Source organism: Lepidochelys kempii, chromosome 3, assembly GCF_965140265.1.
Source record: "Lepidochelys kempii isolate rLepKem1 chromosome 3, rLepKem1.hap2, whole genome shotgun sequence".
Lineage (NCBI taxonomy): Eukaryota > Metazoa > Chordata > Testudines > Cheloniidae > Lepidochelys > Lepidochelys kempii.
Genome location: NC_133258.1, coordinates 4,545,624 through 4,563,241, shown reverse-complemented (window position 1 = coordinate 4,563,241; position 17,618 = coordinate 4,545,624).

Sequence of the window (17,618 nt, the reverse complement as noted above, 5' to 3'; positions counted from 1 at the left end):
CAGAGGGTTCAGAGAAGAGCCAAAAGAATGATTAAAGGATTAGAAAACATGCCTTGTAGTGATAGACTTTAGGAGCTCAGTCAATGTCGCTTAAAGAGGTTAAGGGTGGTTTGATTAAAAGGCTATAAATACTGACATGGGGAACAAATAATTACAAATGGGCTCTTCAGTCTAGCAGAGAAAGGTCTAACATGGTCCAATGGCTGGAACTTGAAACTAGACAAATTCAGACTGTAAAAAAGGCGTACAATTTAACGGTGAGAGTAATTACCATTGGAACAATTTCCCAAGGTCCTGGTGGATTGATTCTCCATCGCTAGCAATTTTTAAAATCAAGATTGGATATTTTGATAAAAGGTATGCTCTAGAAATTACAGTGGGGAAGATCTTTGGCCTGTGCTATGCAGGAGGGTCAGACTAGAAGATCACAATGGGCCCATCTTGCCTTGGAATCTGTGAAAAACAACACCTTACTAAAGTCTAAGTTTGTCACATCTATGTTTGACATGACCCATTTTCCATAAAACATTGTTCACCTGCTTTAAATATATTCCCGTCCTTTAATTCTTTAGCGATTGAATCCTGTATCCCTTTGCCCATTATTTCAGGCTAACTGGCTTATAATAAGCCGGGTCAACCTCCCGTACCTTTTTGAATATTGACAAAACATGAGCACACTTCTAGCCTTCTGGAATTCCCTCAGTAATCCTAAATTTGTTAAAAAGTAAGGTCAGTGGGCCAATAACCTCGTGAACCAGCTCTTTGAGGACTCTTTGCTGTAGATGATCCGAGCCTGCTGATTTAAAAATACTTATGTTTGGTTCTGCATTCAGCTGGCATCAGTCCAGCCTTTCCATCTCTCGAGGATTCTCACTTACCTCCGATGTGGCGAGGCTCATCACAGCATGAAAGGCAAGAAACAGCACCGTGCATCTCAGGATCGTTAGGCAGGAGGCCCAGTTGAGATATAGGAGGAGTGAACTCATTTCCCAGGGTTCAGACACTAAGAACCACAGATACTCTCAAACCAGCAACAAGTACCCAGGCTACACCTGACTGCAGCTTGCTGCTCTGGCATCAGGCAGGTGCTGATGTCGTCTCTAGGTCAGAATGGGGCTGCCCTCCTGCAATCTCCCTCTCGCCTGTGAGCTGTCAATGCCGTACTTACATCAGGAGATAGGATGGGGCAACCGCCCCAGGGGGCTGAGCTGCTGAGCTCAGAATAAGGCAGGAGAGAGGGCATCCGATTTCCCAGGAAAACCCTGGGTCTTCTCCGAGCTTTACGACTCTCAAGCCTCTAGGCAAGGGACATTTTCCCCCTCCTTGTGGGAACTCATAAAACCGCTGTGACTGAGGCGGAATCTCCCAGCCTGAAGCGAGAAGCAGCCCTGCAGTGATTACCCAGCGCTACGAGCGCAGACAAACTTTCACGGTATCGCCAGCCCAAGCATTCCAAAACCATGAGTTGGGCCCCACCAAAATCATGAGAGTGGCTTCAAAATAGTGAGATTTTCCAAAAAAATTCCTCTGGGGAACTCTTCATTTGCCTGCTGGTGTCTAAGCCGCGAGGGTGCATTCAATTCACGTCCTCCAGCTTCTCTTTGCAGCCAGGAGGGCTTGAAAATGGTTAACAAATAAACTAAAAAGCAGAGATTCTCAAATAATTCACTTGACTCCAGGCCTGGAAGCTTTAGGAAAAGCACCCTCTATCATAAGAAAATAAAGAGCCCTAGCTCTTATCTAACATCTTCAATCAGTAGATCTCAAAGCACTTTCCAAAGGAGGCGTGGAACATTAGCCCCCTTTTAGAGATGGGAAACTGAGCCACAGAGAAGAGCAGTGACTTGCCCAAGATCACCCAGCAAGACAGTAGCAGAACCAGGACGAGCACTTAAGCCTTCTGAGTTCCATCTAGTGCTCTATCCACAAGGCCACAGTGCATTTGAAGTAAGGGGTCATAGTCAGTACATTCCTGTGGTGGTTAGTCTGGGCTCTTCCAATCACCATTATTTTCTCCTTCTCATAACACAAGAACTCAGGGTCACCACATGAAATTAAGAGGCAGCAGGTTGAAAACAAACAAAAGGAAGTATTTCTTCACACAGTGCACAGTCAACCCAAGGAACTCTTTGCCAGAGGCTATTGGGATGGCCAAGACAATAACAGGGTTCAAAAAAGAATGAGATAATTTCATGAAAGATAGGTCCATCAATGGCTATTAGCCAAGATGGGCAGGATTGCCACACCACGCTCTGAGCGTCCCTAGGTTCTGTTTGCCAGAAGCTGGGAATGGGCGACAGGGGATGGATCACTTGATGATTCCCTGTTCTGCCCATTCCCTCTGAAATACCTGGCATTGGCCACTGTCGGAAGACCGGAGACTGGGCTCGATGGACCTTTGGTCTGACCCAGCGTGGCCATTCTTCTGTTACAGCTCTTCAGTCTCCTTGATACCTGTGATGTCATAATCCTGCTCAGTTCTCCAGCCTTCCATGGCATCTGGGTGGAAAGACAGGGGAGATGTCACCTCGTGAGCTGGGTCTGTAAGAGCAACCTGTGTTCAGGCAGAGAGGGGCTCCTGGGAGAGCAGAGTCAGTGCTCCGTTAAAGAGCCAGAGACAAGGGCCTGGCCTGAGTGTAACCCACCAAACTTTGATTACACCAGTACCCATAGTAATTCCACTTTAGTGCAGGGCTAGTGAGCAGGTTCAGTCTGTTCTGACAGCGGAACTCCCACCTGTGGAGAACAACACAAATATGCAAATTGGGACAGTGGGGATGCCAGTCACCTGAGTTGCTCCAATTTGGAGGAAAGACACCACAGTGTAGTAAAGCTGTTCAGACTAATCAAAACAATCCTTCCCTTTATAAGAAGACAATTTGTGGATTAACTAAGACGCCTCATAAATCTAAACATGCTCTTATCATTACAGCAATACAGCTCCTTGCGGTCAAAGAAAAATAATAATAACAGATTTCTTCAGTACTGAAAGGTACACGGGCCACTAAGCCGATGCATTTGAAGCATGCGCTGCTTATTTGGCATTTATGTCCTCACACCCTCCTGAGCTGAGCAAGCAGCAAGGACCCTGTTCTTTGAATGGGCTGGGATCCTTCTCCTGGCAGTTCTCTGCTTGCTGCAGGTAGTCAAAGCAGGCCTGTGAACATCAGTCCTCAGGGCAAGGATCTTCACCGCCCCTCCGGTACGGCTGTCTGCCTCTGGAGGTGGCTGAAGTGGGGGAACAGGTTGGCACCCCCCTTTTTTTCAATTTGGGAGTGGAAGTGGCCCTCCGCCCTTGGAGATGCCCTACTGAGCATGTGTGACCCGAAGCAGCCCTCTATTCACACCCTACATGCTGTGGTAAGAATCTTTGTACGAAATATGCCTTGTGAGGTACCATTTGAAAAGGAACAACTCTCTGGTCAATAAGATCATGATGCAACATCACATATAGAGTTATGAGTTCCCCCTCTACGACATTACTTGTGAAAACTCGACAGCCCCTCCTTGGCAAATGCTATGAAAGATGTCTGTCCTAAGCAAAGGAATGGGGGTTTATACAAGCAGCAAACAGGGTCATCAAGAAAGCAGGTGAAGGAGATGGTAGAGAACAGGGCAATTTACATTTCAGCAGACACAAGTGGGTGGAAAAAAGAAGAGCACATGTGATGTTGACAGACCCTGGTTATTGGCAGGCAGGATCAAACCTGGGACCTCTGGAACATACTGCATGAGTCTCTACCGCATGGGCTAAAAGCCAACTGGCTCTGAGCTGAGGCTGTACCGCAGACTCATTTGATCTCTCACTCAGTAAGTGGTCTTGGTTCCACTAGATGGGACAGGACACCTCACCCAGGAGGTGTGTGGGTTACACATGGAGCCTTCGACCACCAGACTTCAGGTCGCCTTCCTCACAGCTTGGATAAACTTTGCTTTGAGTGATGTCCTGTAGAACAGTGGCTCTCAACCTTTTCCGTCTACTGTGCCCCTTTCCGGAGTCTGATTTGTCTTGTGTACCCCAAGTTTCACCTCACTTCGAAACTACTTGGTTACAAAATCAGACATAAAATACAGATGGGTCACAGCACACTCTTACTGAAAAATTGCTGACTTTCTCCTTGTGTCTGTACGAAATGTTGGTTTGTACTTATTTCACTCGTGCTTTTTATGTAGCCTGCTGGAAAACTTGGGAAATATCTACAGGAGTTGATGTCCTCCCTAGAGGACCTCTGTCTACCCCGTACCCCTGTCTAAACCACTGCTTTAGAAGAATCAACTTCCAAGAGTCAATGGACTATAAAAGAAAGAGGCAGACAACCCCACATTCTTTCACCTAAGAAAACAAAAACACCAGCACCTTTGGGCCCCTGGAAGAGACCCTGAGCAAGGGGAGAGCCAGTCACCATTTTGCCGCGAGACTGTGGATGAGAGAAACCACCTTGAACAGAGCCTGTGTCTTGCTAGATTAAGTTTTAGACCATTAAAAGTGTAATTTGTTTTGTTTAACTTGTAACTCTTTCTATCTGCATTCTTTGTACTTGAATTCAGTGACTCCTATGTAAGTTTTGTTAATAGACTCATTTCAGTTTGACCCTAAACTCAGGGTTGCGTTTCAAGGGAAGGGTCTAGTTACCTCCAGTTAAGTGAATAAGCTGTGAAGGGCTTTGGTGTCTTTAAAGGAAGAAACAAACCATATGATTTCTCTGGACTGTCCATGGGTTGAGGAAAATCCAGGACTGGGTGTGTGTTGGGGTCACCCTGCATGTAGTAACCCAGGCTGGTGGAAGCCAGAGGGGGCTGTAAACAGGCTACTGGGGTCAGAGCTGCGGAACCAGGGCACCTGACACACAGAAACTCAGGGGGTGACCCGCTTGCTGGTAGGCTGGTTGTGAGTGGCCCAGGTTGGGAGCTACAACAGCAAAGCACTGTGAGGCACCCACGGTTACAGGGAAGATGGTGACACAGCCCCTCGCTGGTCTGGATTTGTACCCTGAACCAGAAAGACCATGACAGCATGTCCCAAGGATTTGTGAACTTTCCCTCCACACACACATTAGTCCCAGACTAGCTGGGGCCTGTAGACAGCTGCTTCACTCCTCTGGCAAAAAGAACAAACCATCTTGTATGACTGTTTCAAGGAACAGTGACAGATGCATGGGTTACATGCGCACATGGGAAGAGGCCCTGGGAAAGGAAGCCAGGACAGCCTGGGATATAGGAGAGGCAGACCAATTGTTTAGGATCCCAAGGTCTGAAGTAGACGGTGGGTGGGTGTTCCCCCTATGCTGCCCCATAACAAGGGCAACATTGGAGCCCAGGAGGGCTGGATGCTGGAGCCAACTGAGGGGCTGAAGCCAGCTGGGGAAAGGACAGACCCTCAGAGGAAGGGCTGGGCTGGAAGATGGGGTTTGGCATTTTCCTTTGGACTCTGATTGACTCCAACTGCGATGAACTCTGTGACTTGGCTATGTCACCCCGGTGCAGCAGTGCTCCTACATGAGAACCCCACAGCCGCTTGCCAGCCTGTGGATAACTTCTGAGAGGGGAAACTGAGGCAGAGGATGGGCCTGCTGTCAGACTGGGTAGATTCCTATGACTGGAGAGAAGACCTGAATTTCTCATGTAAACCCCATTAACAAGCAGAACCACCCCCAGCCCCAAAACATACATTTTCCACCTTTCTGGAGCTCCCCCACCCTTTGCCCTTTGTGCACCGCTTGTCTCCAAGGCTCTTTGAGAAGGTCATAAGCAGACCTGAGGTGTTACTTTTGGAGCTGCCAGCATGGCTCCCTTTTGTTCAGCCTGAGCCTGACTGGCAAGGACTGGGGGATCTGGTGTGGCAGCCAAGGAATGTGCCCTTAAAGGCTGCTAAGAGGTTGGGGGAGCAGCTATGACAGAGGAGCAGAGTGCTTTGAACCCAGCTGCTTTTAAGCCGGCAGTGAACTCAGCTTCCCTGCTGCTGTTGCTGCTTCGTATCGTTCCCGCTTGGAAGCACTAACTGGAGCGATGTCGATGCTGAACATGAGGGTAGAGCAGGAGCAAACATCCCCGAGCCTGTAAGCACGGACTTCTCTCCCAGCAAGGAAACCAAGGGTCAGATCGTCAGCCCGCAGAAATCAGCATGCCTCCACCAGCTGAGGCCCTGGCCCTAAATCTTTCCTGACTGCTAGGAAGCTACAACAATCGGAAAAGCGAAGTATTCCGTGTTGTATCAGAAATCCACCTGAGGAGCTACACATTGCGCTCGATTTGGAGCCCTGCAGCCCAAAACACCGCCCCTTAAGCTAGAGCAGTACCTCCGTCAGCTGGCTCCAGGACAACACCCACACTGGTCTGCTTTGACCGTGGTGGAGGAATAATATTTATCGCTATGTTAAAAGAGTAATAGGTGAAGCGTCACTCCCCGAACTCCTGCTTTTAATACACTCCTCTGGAAACGACTAACCCTCTTTTAATTGGATTTGATTTTTGCAGAGACAGAATGAATACAAGAGCGAAGGGGGACGCAGGGAGCTGCAAACAAACTCAGCTGAAAGGATCCATACCCATGACTCTGAACAACCTTAGTCCTATGAATTAAGGGGTTTTAACCCCATTTGATGGCTCTTCCCCAACCTCAGATCTCAACTGTTGTGTCATCTCTTATTTCCCTATGTTGCTTTTTATTAAACCCCACATCTGGGGCTGGTTGTTAAAGGTGGATATTTAGGTAGCCACATGAAATGGGTTGGAGGGTTTGGGGGACCAGGGAACCAGGGCCCCACTGTCCCCTCCTAGTTATTTGTGGGCTGAAGCCAGCCCCTGCAATCACAGATCTCCTCTCCCCAGAGCAGGAGCTCAGGGCAGCAGCACCGGACGATGGTGGGGGAGGCATCTTCACCGCCTCCTGGACCCAAAAGGATGGCACCAAATTCTGCTTTCTACCTATGCACTCTGGAGACTCTTTCCTCTCTACTGATTGACTTTTTGTGGCAACATCCTCTGAACCATCTCCTGCTGCCAGCCTCACTCTCCTGCCCTCCCTGCTCCTCCCTCCTTCCTTCCCTCCTCATCATTCCCCCCTCCCCACGCTGCCATGTCCCTTTCTTCCAGGGCTGGATTAACTTTTTGTGGGCCCAGTACCAAACATATTTGTGGGCCCAGCACCAAACATATTTGTGGGCCCCCCTGGGGAATGAAGAGGCCGGGGCGAGAGCACAGCGGGCAGGGTGGATTTGATTTAAATCATGATTTAAATCACTAGTTAGGAAGACTCGATTTAATCATGGGTTTCGACATAGAAGTGCCTTCTTATTGGTTGTTATAACCTGAATACATATTCTTCACAACTCAGAGATAGATGTAGGTTTCATTTTTAGAATGTACACACTACACACTTTTAATTTCGATGTTTTATTTTGAAAACTTTTCAGATGAGTTTTACAGCTATATCAGAAAATGATTGTTTGGTTATTTCATTTACCAAAGATAATTGAAGGATATATTTAGGAAGTCATTGGGAAGTGAACTATCTCCAATTCAAAAGGTTAATCATTAATATTTGGAGGACTTTCTTGCCAGGCTGTATTAGGAGGAGAACATCACCAGACAGACATTTCAATTGTTTTTTTGTTTCAACAGCAAACATTGTTTTTTAACAAAAAAGCACATGTCCCTCACTTCTCACATTTATCTCCAGACTTCTTCTGCTTCTCCAGATCTATTGTGCCCCCCCTCCCCCGAACAATCTTCGATTCATTGAACTTTTTGAAACTTTTCACTTTTAAAGAGAGGTAAGGGGTTGACCCTGTGTACACAAATTTGCAGAGGGACAATAGAGTTGAGGTCTATTATTTCTCACCTTGATACATTATTTATTTATTTAAAACATTTTTGCTGTTAACAAGCATGTTACGTCTGGAGTCACAAATCCACAGTTTGAGAACTGCAAAACTAAGCATCTCTGGTGGGATCTTCCAGACTGGGCACTGAGTCTCATTGGGTAGATAGAAAAATTAACCTAAATAATCGATACAGAAGCTGCTGGAACCCCATAATATTGGGTCCCTAATCCATTAACTATTAGAACTCATTTAGAAAACTTTTCTTAAACATGACATGAATATAGTGTCTCTTACTATAGAATTAGAATGTATAATCCCTATTCCATGATATAATGTATCTTAATGAAAACTATCTTTAGATCTGATTTAAATTAAAAAAATCTAATTTTTTTATTATTTTGTTTTAAAAGTCATGGATTTTTATCCACCCTGACAGCTGGGCATGGTGGGGGGAAGGATTGGTCCCCAGCTGGAGCGAGGCAGGGGCCAGGGGCAAGATGAGCACAGTGGGACATGGGAGGAGGATTAGTCCCTGCTGCCTGGAGTAAGTCAGGGGCTGGGGGCAAAAACACAGTGGGGCGGGAACTAGGGTTGGTCCTTGGAGCAAGGGAGGGGCCGGGAGTAAACTGTGAGCTTAGGGGGTAAACAGGATCCCGCATTCACCCATGCCCACATAGAGTGGGTACCTACCTTCTCCCTGGTTCTAGCCCATTCATAGAATCATAGAATATCAGGGTTGGAAGGGACCTCAGGAGGTCATCTAGTCCAACCCCCTGCTCAAAGCAGGACCAATCCCCAATTAAATCATACCAGTCAGGGCTTTGTCAAGCCTGACCTTAAAAACTTCTAAGGAAGGAGATTCTACCACCTCCCTAGGTAACGCATTCCAGTGTTTCACAACCCTCCTAGAGAAAAAGTTTTTCCTAATATCCAACATAAACCTCCCTCACTGCAACTTGAGACCATTACTCCTTGTCCTGTCCTCTTCTACCACTGAGAATAGTCTAGAACCATCCTCTCTGGAACCACCTCTCAGGTAGTTGAAAGCAGCTATCAAATCCCCCCTCATTCTTCTCTTCTGCAGACTAAACAATCCCAGTTCCCTCAGCCTCTCCTCATAACTCATGTGTTCCAGACCCCTAATCATTTTTGTTGCCCTTCGCTGGACTCTCTCCAATTTATCCACATCCTTCTTGAAGTGTGGGGCCCAAAACTGGACACAGTACTCCAGATGAGGCCTCACCAATGTCGAATAGAGGGGAACGATCACGTCCCTCAATCTGCTCGCTATGCCCCTACTTATACATCCCAAAATGCCATTGTCCTTCTTGGCAACAAGGGCACACTGCTGACTCATATCCAGCTTCTCGTCCACTGTCACCCCTAGGTCCTGCACCCCCCTAACACTGAAGTCATGTGTTCCAGACCCCTAATCATTTTTGTTGCCCTTCGCTGGACTCTCTCCAATTTATCCACATCCTTCTTGTAGTGTGGGGTGCAAAACTGGACACACTCTACCACTCCTCCTCGTTTAGTATCATCCGCAAATTTGCTGAGAGTGCAATCCACACAATCCTCCAGATCATTTATGAAGATATTGAACAAAACCGGCCCCAGGACCGACCCCTGGGGCACTCCACTTGACACCGGCTGCCAACTAGACATGGAGCCATTGAGCCCGACAATATAGCCAACTTTCTACCCACCTTATAGTGCATTCATCCAGCTCATACTTCTTTAACTTGCTGACAAGAAGTTCTCTTCATCTCTCTCTGCACTGAGCTGAGGATGGGGGTGCAGGGTCTGGGAGGGAGTTAGGGTGCAGGAAGAGGCTGGGGATTGGGGTGCAGGGTCTGGCCAGGAGCTAGAATGAGGGAGGGGGCTCAGGGTTGGGGCAGGAGGTTGGGCTGTGGAGCACTTACCTGGGGCAGCTCCCATTTGGTGAAAGGGGTGCAGGTGGGTAGGCGGGGGGGAGGGGGAGGAGCTCCCATCTGGTGCTCAGGGTGGGAGTGGGGATGTGGAGGGGGGTGCAGGAGTCAGGACTGGGGGCTGGGTGTGTGTGAGGGGGTGCAGGAGTCAGGGCATGGGGTGTGGGGGGGCTGGGGAAGTCAGGGTGCAGAAATCAGGGCTGGGGTTCTGGGGGGGTGCAGGAGTCAGGGCAGAGGGCTGGGGGCATGAGGGGGGAGCGGGAGTCATTGCTGAGGGATGGGGAGTGTGAGGGGGGTGCAGAAGTTAGGGCAGGGGCCTGGAGGACATGAGGGGGGTGCAGGAGTCAGGGCAGGGGGCTGGGGGACCGTCCGTACACAGCCCTGTCCAGGCCCCTCACTCCTGACCTGCAGCCCCCCCCCCGGCTATCCCAGTCCTGGGCTCCCTACACAGCCTTGTCCAGGCCCCTCACTCCTGACCTGCTATCCCAGTTCTTAGCCTCTCTTGAGTAAAGAGGTACAATGTGGAGATTTATGTGGCGATGCTGGGAGATGGACAAACATCCACTGGGGCCTGGGAGGAATCGTTTCAAGCGTTCACTTCAACCAGGCCTTCAGAAGGGCTAGCCCGCGGGCCCTGCAGCACACTTCTTCATTAGCCGCTGAGGAAGGTGCCTTTCAATCGGAGCAGAGGGGTTCCAGTCAAGGTGGCCGGGCTGTGCACGCTTGGCCAGGCTGTCCCCACGCTGCATGGCACGTCAGAGCCCCTCCCGCGTTTTGTAACTATGTCGGCCTCGAGTGGCAGCAGCCACCCGTGGGATCAGCCCGCACACTGCTGCAGCGGGGGAAATTCCCCCTTCGCTGAATAGGGAGCAGCCTGGGTCGGGGGGCAGTAGGTCTGGGCCCTGGGAGGTCTACGCTGCCCCAGCATGTGGCTTAGCTTGGTGCCCGGGAGTTGGGGGAACGATGGGTTAACGACTTCTGACCTATTGCGCGAGTCTAGGTTTTTCCAGAGTACCTGTCGCAATGGCAGCAGGATTCACTCCACCAGTGACACACGTTTGGTGTTCAGACACCAGCACAAACCGCTCCCCGCCATTAGCCCCTTTCCCATGTGGCCCAGCCTCTCCCGGTTAGCGTGACATCCCCGGAGAGGAGCGCTCTTTGCTCAGCCCTGGCTGTGTGGCTGGGGCTGTCCAGGAAATAACAGAGTTTTACAGAGGGGTTTCCATGGAGAGAGGCCAGGTGCTTGCAGAAGAGAGGGACCTCCCCCCCCAAGACCCTTGGATGAGTCAGGTATCGGCCCACCGCCACTGTAGCCTAGGACAACCCATTGGTCTTCAATGCACGTGTGGTTTCTGACGGGAGAGCTAGAGGGCCAGGCGGGGTGACCCCCAGGGCCCTCTGTGATCTCCAAACCCAGAGGATCAAAGAGCAGTTTAGCAAACTCTCCTCCTGCTGGGTTGTCAGGGGTGCTAGAAACAAGGGAGAGGTCCTGGGGGCCATGGCCCACCCACTTTTTAACATGGGTGTAGTAGCTGAGAGCAGCCCTTGGCCTGCGTCCCTACCCCCTGGGGCATGCCACCCAGGGTACGTGGGGGGTCTGGGGCTCCCCACAATGGTCCTAGGTTCCCTGGGCAGCTCTTACCATGGCTCGGCTCCAGCTTCTGGCCTGACCAGGGGTGGGGCCTTGGGGGGGAGAGAAGGAGCAGGGGGTGCTGCCAAAGTTCCCATTTCAGTGCCCCCCCACCCCGAGGTTCCGGCGCTCCTGTGTGATGTGACTAGGTCTCTAGCGCGCCGGGCCACGGGGCTTCCCCTGAGACAAGGCGATGGGGATCTGAGGGATAGGGAGGGTCGGTGGCGCTCAACTGTGGCTCAGGATCAAGACACCTCAGCGGGGGTGAGGGGACTGGGATAGCAAGGGGTGCTGCGGGCTAGGATTGAGGAGCTTGGGGGAGGAGGATCTCAGGACAGGGATGGCAGGGGGCAGGCAGGCTGCAAGTCAGGATTGAGGGGCGTCAGCAGAGCCATGTGGGGAGCCCAGGACAGGGATAGTGGTGGACGGTGATACCAGAGAAACTCCATTTTGAAGTCCCCAGACTCCCTTTTGTGTTCCTGGCTTCTGTTTTAAATAAGCCAGAGTCACTCCACCATTAGCTGACAACTGCAGGTCAGGTAGCACTAGAAATTGGTGGGAAAACCAAATTGGTGGGGAAAAGAAGGTGGTAAACAACAGTGATTCAGCAGATCACCCCCCTGTGAGGTAAGTGATGGCTGTAAGCCTAAAAATAGAACTGACAGTTAGCCAAAGAAGGCAAACAAGGTCAGGCTTGACAAAGCCCTGACCGGGATGATTTAGTTGGGGATCGGTCCTGCTTTGAGCAGGGGGTTGGACTAGATGACCTCCTGAGGTCCCTTCCAACCCTGATATTCTTTGATTCTATGAACAAGGTAAAAGCGACAGATTGTGGGCTCTATGAAGAAATCCTTCCTTTTGTCTGTTTTAAACCTGCTGTCTGTGCATTTCATGGGGTGGCCCCGGGTTCTTGTGTTATGAGAAGAAGTAAATAACACTTCCTTCTTTACTTTTTCTATATCAGTCCTGATTTTATAGACCTCCATCATATACCCCTTAGTCATCTCTTTTCCGAGCTGTAACCTCTGATGAAGGCTAAGTTTCGTTTCTGCTGTTCCAGGAAATTAAGGAGGAGTCAGGAGTCAGTCAGAGGACACCAAGTGAGAAGTAGGTTGTATAAACTTGCATGTTTTAACTATATTTATATTTCTTTTGGGAGGAGGTGGTAACTTTTAAGGCACTTCTGGGTAATACAAGTGGGGTGTAGACAAAATCCTTTTGTTCCTCAGTAAGTGACAGGGTTTTTTTACTGGTTAAGGTGGCTAGAGTCTGTAGCACTTCGAGGAGGGTGTTGGTAAGACAATCTGCTCATTATCTAACCTAGAGGGAGTTGCTGCGTGAGCTGCTTTACTGTATCTGGTGTGTTCCGGTGGTTAGGTTTGGTGCTCTCACTGGGCTATTTTCTGTTTTATGCGTGCAGATGTTTCATGGCATTGACTGAAGTTCTGCTTGGGCAAGTTTGGTCACTTTAATAGTCATGAAAAATTCCTGGTTCCTTGCAAGCTGTGGGTGCTCTGCATCTCTGGAAATCAGGCCCCTTTAATTAGGTGCCTTAATATGGATTTAGGAACCTAATTTTGAAACATTGGAATTGTCAACCTGGATCAGATCAGGGTCCATCTAATTATTTTCTTGTCTCTGAACAGTGGCCAGCACTAGCTGCTGCGTACAGGGCCATCCCTAAACCAAATGTTACCCCAGGAGAGGAGCGTCTTCGGCGCCCCCTCCATTTATTAAACTTTAGAAAACCTTATTTTTATTGCATTTGTAGCCCATTTCAAGACTTTGACCCATGATCTGCATGCATGATTTATCCCTGTCATATAAAACAATAAATTTGCAAACTAGGATCTGTAAATCTATATTTTATTCATGCCATATATAAGCAAATATACCTGTGAGGCTGACAACATTCTAGGAGGTTCAAGGAAAATGTAGCTCTCAAAGTCTGGAAGGTTCCACAAGATTCTACAAAGGTCCAGAACATTCTAGGAAGTGAGTGAAAAATGAATCCGCATATGGAATACCTGAAACATTTTACTTCAAACGTTCTATTTTCCCTTTTGTCACTAAGAGCAATAACAGCACCCAAAGCCCGATGCCCCCCAAGCCCACCTCCCCAGGAGGTTGCCTGGGTCACCTACCCCTAGTTCTGGCTCTAGCTGCAGAAGAAGGTGCAACAAATGCTGCAGTGGACAATTGTGGAATAACTTGTCCACATGGAACATTCTTCCTGATCGCAGTCAGAGATCAGACTATGCCCTGAAACATGAGGGTTTACATCCCTTCCAAATCTTCTGGTTGATCTTTCTGTAATCCTTACTTGTGTCACTCTGGAGATTTACCTTATCTATATAAAGGTCCAATCCTTTTTTGAATGTTGCTAAGCTCTGGCTCCCAATGATACCTTGTGGCAATGAGTTCCACTGGCCCATTGTGTGTTATATGTGGGTTGATATGTTCTTATCAGGCCCAGTATTATTAAAATGACTGTTCACCTGGGAACCCTGATGTGCACGGTTGCAACACTCACACTTAGGAACCCTTCTGTATTTGCAATAGTTTTATTAGTACAGTTAGCAAAGTTACCAACCCTCTAACCCAGCAAGGTAGACAGACACTACAGAATGTACATATGAACATCCATATACTCACACCATCCCTTGCAGAACAACCTGAAATGTTAGCCATTATCTTCCTCATCACCATCACCTTCCTCATCACTGTTAGGATATAGATATTCAGGCCTGTCTGTAAAGGCCTATATTCTAAGAATTTAGGTGTATTCTTATCACTTAGTTAGTTATAGAGGTATAAAAGAAAGAATCAAAATCACTGTCTGCCGGTGTAAGGGCCTTCTCTTACTGTGACAGTCTGAGGCCCTGTGCTTAGGCTCAGGCCTTTGGCTAAGCAGCAGAGGCAGCCATAAGCTGGGAAGCGAACGGTCACATCCTCACATTCCAAACTAGTCACATTGAAAGAAGGTGCTATTGGGCTGTTAGGATACAATCCTGTCCTGATAATGCCTATCGCCTCCAGAGAAAGGGAAGTGCCTAGAAAATGTAAAAGGAAACTTAGTTTGATAGCATCCTGTCTGGCAAGAACTCACTTATCAATAGCTCCATGTCCAGTTGGCAGCCGGTGTCAAGTGGAGTGCCCCAGGGGTCGGTCCTGGGGTCGGTTTTGTTCAATATCTTCATAAATGATCTGGAGGATGGTGTGGATTGCACTCTCAGCAAATTTGCAGATGATACTAAACGAGGAGGAGTGGTAGATACGCTGGAGGGCAGGGATAGGATACAGAGGGACCTAGACAAATTGGAGGATTGGGCCAAAAGAAATCTGATGAGGTTCAATAAGGATAAGTGCAGGGTCCTGCACTTAGGACGGAAGAACCCAATGCACAGCTACAGACTAGGGACCGAATGGCTAGGCAGCAGTTCTGCGGAAAAGGACCTAGGGGTGACAGTGGACGAGAAGCTGGATATGAGTCAGCAGTGTGCCCTTGTTGCCAAGAAGGCCAATGGCATTTTGGGATGTATAAGTAGGGGCATAGCGAGCAGATCAAGGGATGTTATCGTCCCCCTCTATTCGACATTGGTGAGGCCTCATCTGGAGTACTGTGTCCAGTTTTGCACCCCACACTACAAGAAGGATGTGGATAAATTGGAGAGAGTCCAGCGAAGGGCAACAAAAATGATTAGGGGTCTGGAACACATGACTTATGAGGAGAGGCTGAGGGAACTGGGATTGTTTAGTCTGCAGAAGAGAAGAATGAGGGGGGATTTGATAGCTGCTTTCAACTACTTGAGAGGTGGTTCCAGAGAGGATGGTTCTAGACTATTCTCAGTGGTAGAAGAGGACAGGACAAGGAGTAATGGTCTCATGTTGCAGTGGGGGAGGTTTAGGTTGGATATTAGGAAAAACTTTTTCACTAGGAGGGTGGTGAAACACTGGAATGCGTTACCTAGGGAGGTGGTAGAATCTCCTTCCTTAGAAGTTTTTAAGGTCAGGCTTGACAAAGCCCTGGCTGGTATGATTTAATTGGGGATTGGTCCTGCTTTGAGCAGACGGTTGGACTAGATGACCTCCTGAGGTCCCTTCCAACCCTGATATTCTATGATTCTATGATTCTATGTAGTCCCCATTTCCCTATTGTTTGTCTGCATAATCTCTGTCTGGTTCTGTGATTGTTTCTGTCTGCTGTACAATTAATTTTGCTGGGTGTAAACTAATGAAGGTGGTGGGATATAATTGGTTAAATAATCATGTTACAATATGTTAGGATTTGTTAGTTAAATTTCAGTAAAATGATTGGTTAAGGTATAGCTAAGGAGAACTCAAGTTTTACTATATAGTCTGCAGTCAATCAGGAAGTGAGTGAGTGGGTGGGTGGGGAAATGGGAACAGGGAATGGGGGTGGGGAATTGGAATCATGTCTTGCTAAGGGAGGGAATGGGAACAGAACGGGGGTGGGGAAATTGGAATCATGTTTTGCTAAGGGGCGGGAATGGGAACAGGGACACAGGCAAGGCTCTGTGGTGTCAGAGCTGAGAAGGGGACCCTAAAGAAGGAAACTGGAATCATGCTTGCTAGAAGTTCACCCCAATAAACATCAAATTGTTTGCACCTTTGGACTTCGGGTATTGTTGCTCTCTGCGAGAAGGACCAGGGAAGTAAGTGGGTGAAGGAATAAGCCCCCTAACAATCACAATCGCCAGTGGCTGTCATCCTGGCACCTCTCAAGGGCCATCTTTGTCCCTCCCCAAGCCACAGGCTGGGATATAAGTTTAATAATATGCTATGCTGCACTATGTCTAATGCATGTCTAAAGGATTATGTACTAGCTGAACAGTATAATACAGATTAGGTTTCTCCCCTTCTTCCTTACTTGTAAGGCCAGCCCTGAGAACCATGGTTTTATACTCCTCTTAGTTCAAATACTTTGTTCATAGTCTAATTCCAAAACTCGGAATGTGCAAAAAGCCCAGTATGCTAATCCTGGAGTCCATTGTGTACATGTCAGATACAAACTTGGATATGTTTAGCAACAGAACTACAACTGCTCAGGAAATGATTTTTTTTTTCTGAAAATGTTTAAAAAAATATTTTTCGGGTGCGGGGGGGGAGAAATACTGCAAATTTTTTTGGTTGCTAAAAACCAAAAAAGTCAGTTTTGAGGTTTTTCTCTGTTTTTATGTAAACCCAGAATAGTCCATTTTCATGGAACTTATTTGCTAACATTTCTCTTTTGTTGAGAAACTGTTTTGACTGAAAATTTTGTACCCACTCTCTTTAAATGACCAGGGGTCTCTGTGCTCTCCCCCACCCCACCCCACCCCCCACCCGCAGTTTCAGGTTACTTTCAGTTCTGCAGCCAGAACTATAATGCTAGAGCAGCAGACAGCTGTGTGCCCATCAGCTCCCTCTGCGTCTGTCTTTCTATCTGCCTGGCTCTAGAAATATATCATTTGATGAGGAGGAATTTATATCCCATCAGTGTCCAGTGCTCCCACTGCCCGACCAAGAAGATGAAAAAGTAAACAAATAATACTAAAAAAAAGGGATTCACTTCACCTAGAGCAGTGGTTTACAACCTTTTTTCATTTGCCAGCCCCTAAAAATGTTCGAATGGAGGTGTGGACCCCTTTGGAAATCTTATACACAGTCCGTGGACCCTCAGGGGTCCGAGGATCACAAGTTGAAAACCACTGACCTAGAGGCACAGGGTAACAGACTGCTGTTTTTGCTCCTGGGACAGTGGGAACCAGCTAGCTAGAGAAGGGGAAGTAGGGAAATAAAGACAGAATGGCAGCTAGGGGTTGTGCAATTATGCCAGAACTGTTCAAAGAGAACTGTGAAATGTAAGCAGACAGACAGATTGATTGATCTCCTGCAAGCAGGCTGGTAAAGAAACAGCTTAGCCCACACTGAGGGTCCAAAGCCAGCAGAAGGAGACCAAGAACAATGAAAGGTGTGTGTAAGCACACAGCCAGCAGAGTTTGGACAAACATTAAGTAATATCCTGCACAACCAATTAGTCTCTGGATTATGAAATGACCAGATCTGGAAGAAGTTATTGACTGTATCAGCGCTTACATTCAAGAAACCTGTTGAAGTAGCAGTTGCAATGGTGACCACAGAGAAGGATTCTCTGGAATTTAGCATGAACCAAGTAGTTCTCCTCTTGCATTGGTGAGACAGAGGACCACGGGCACATAAGGCATTTCTGTT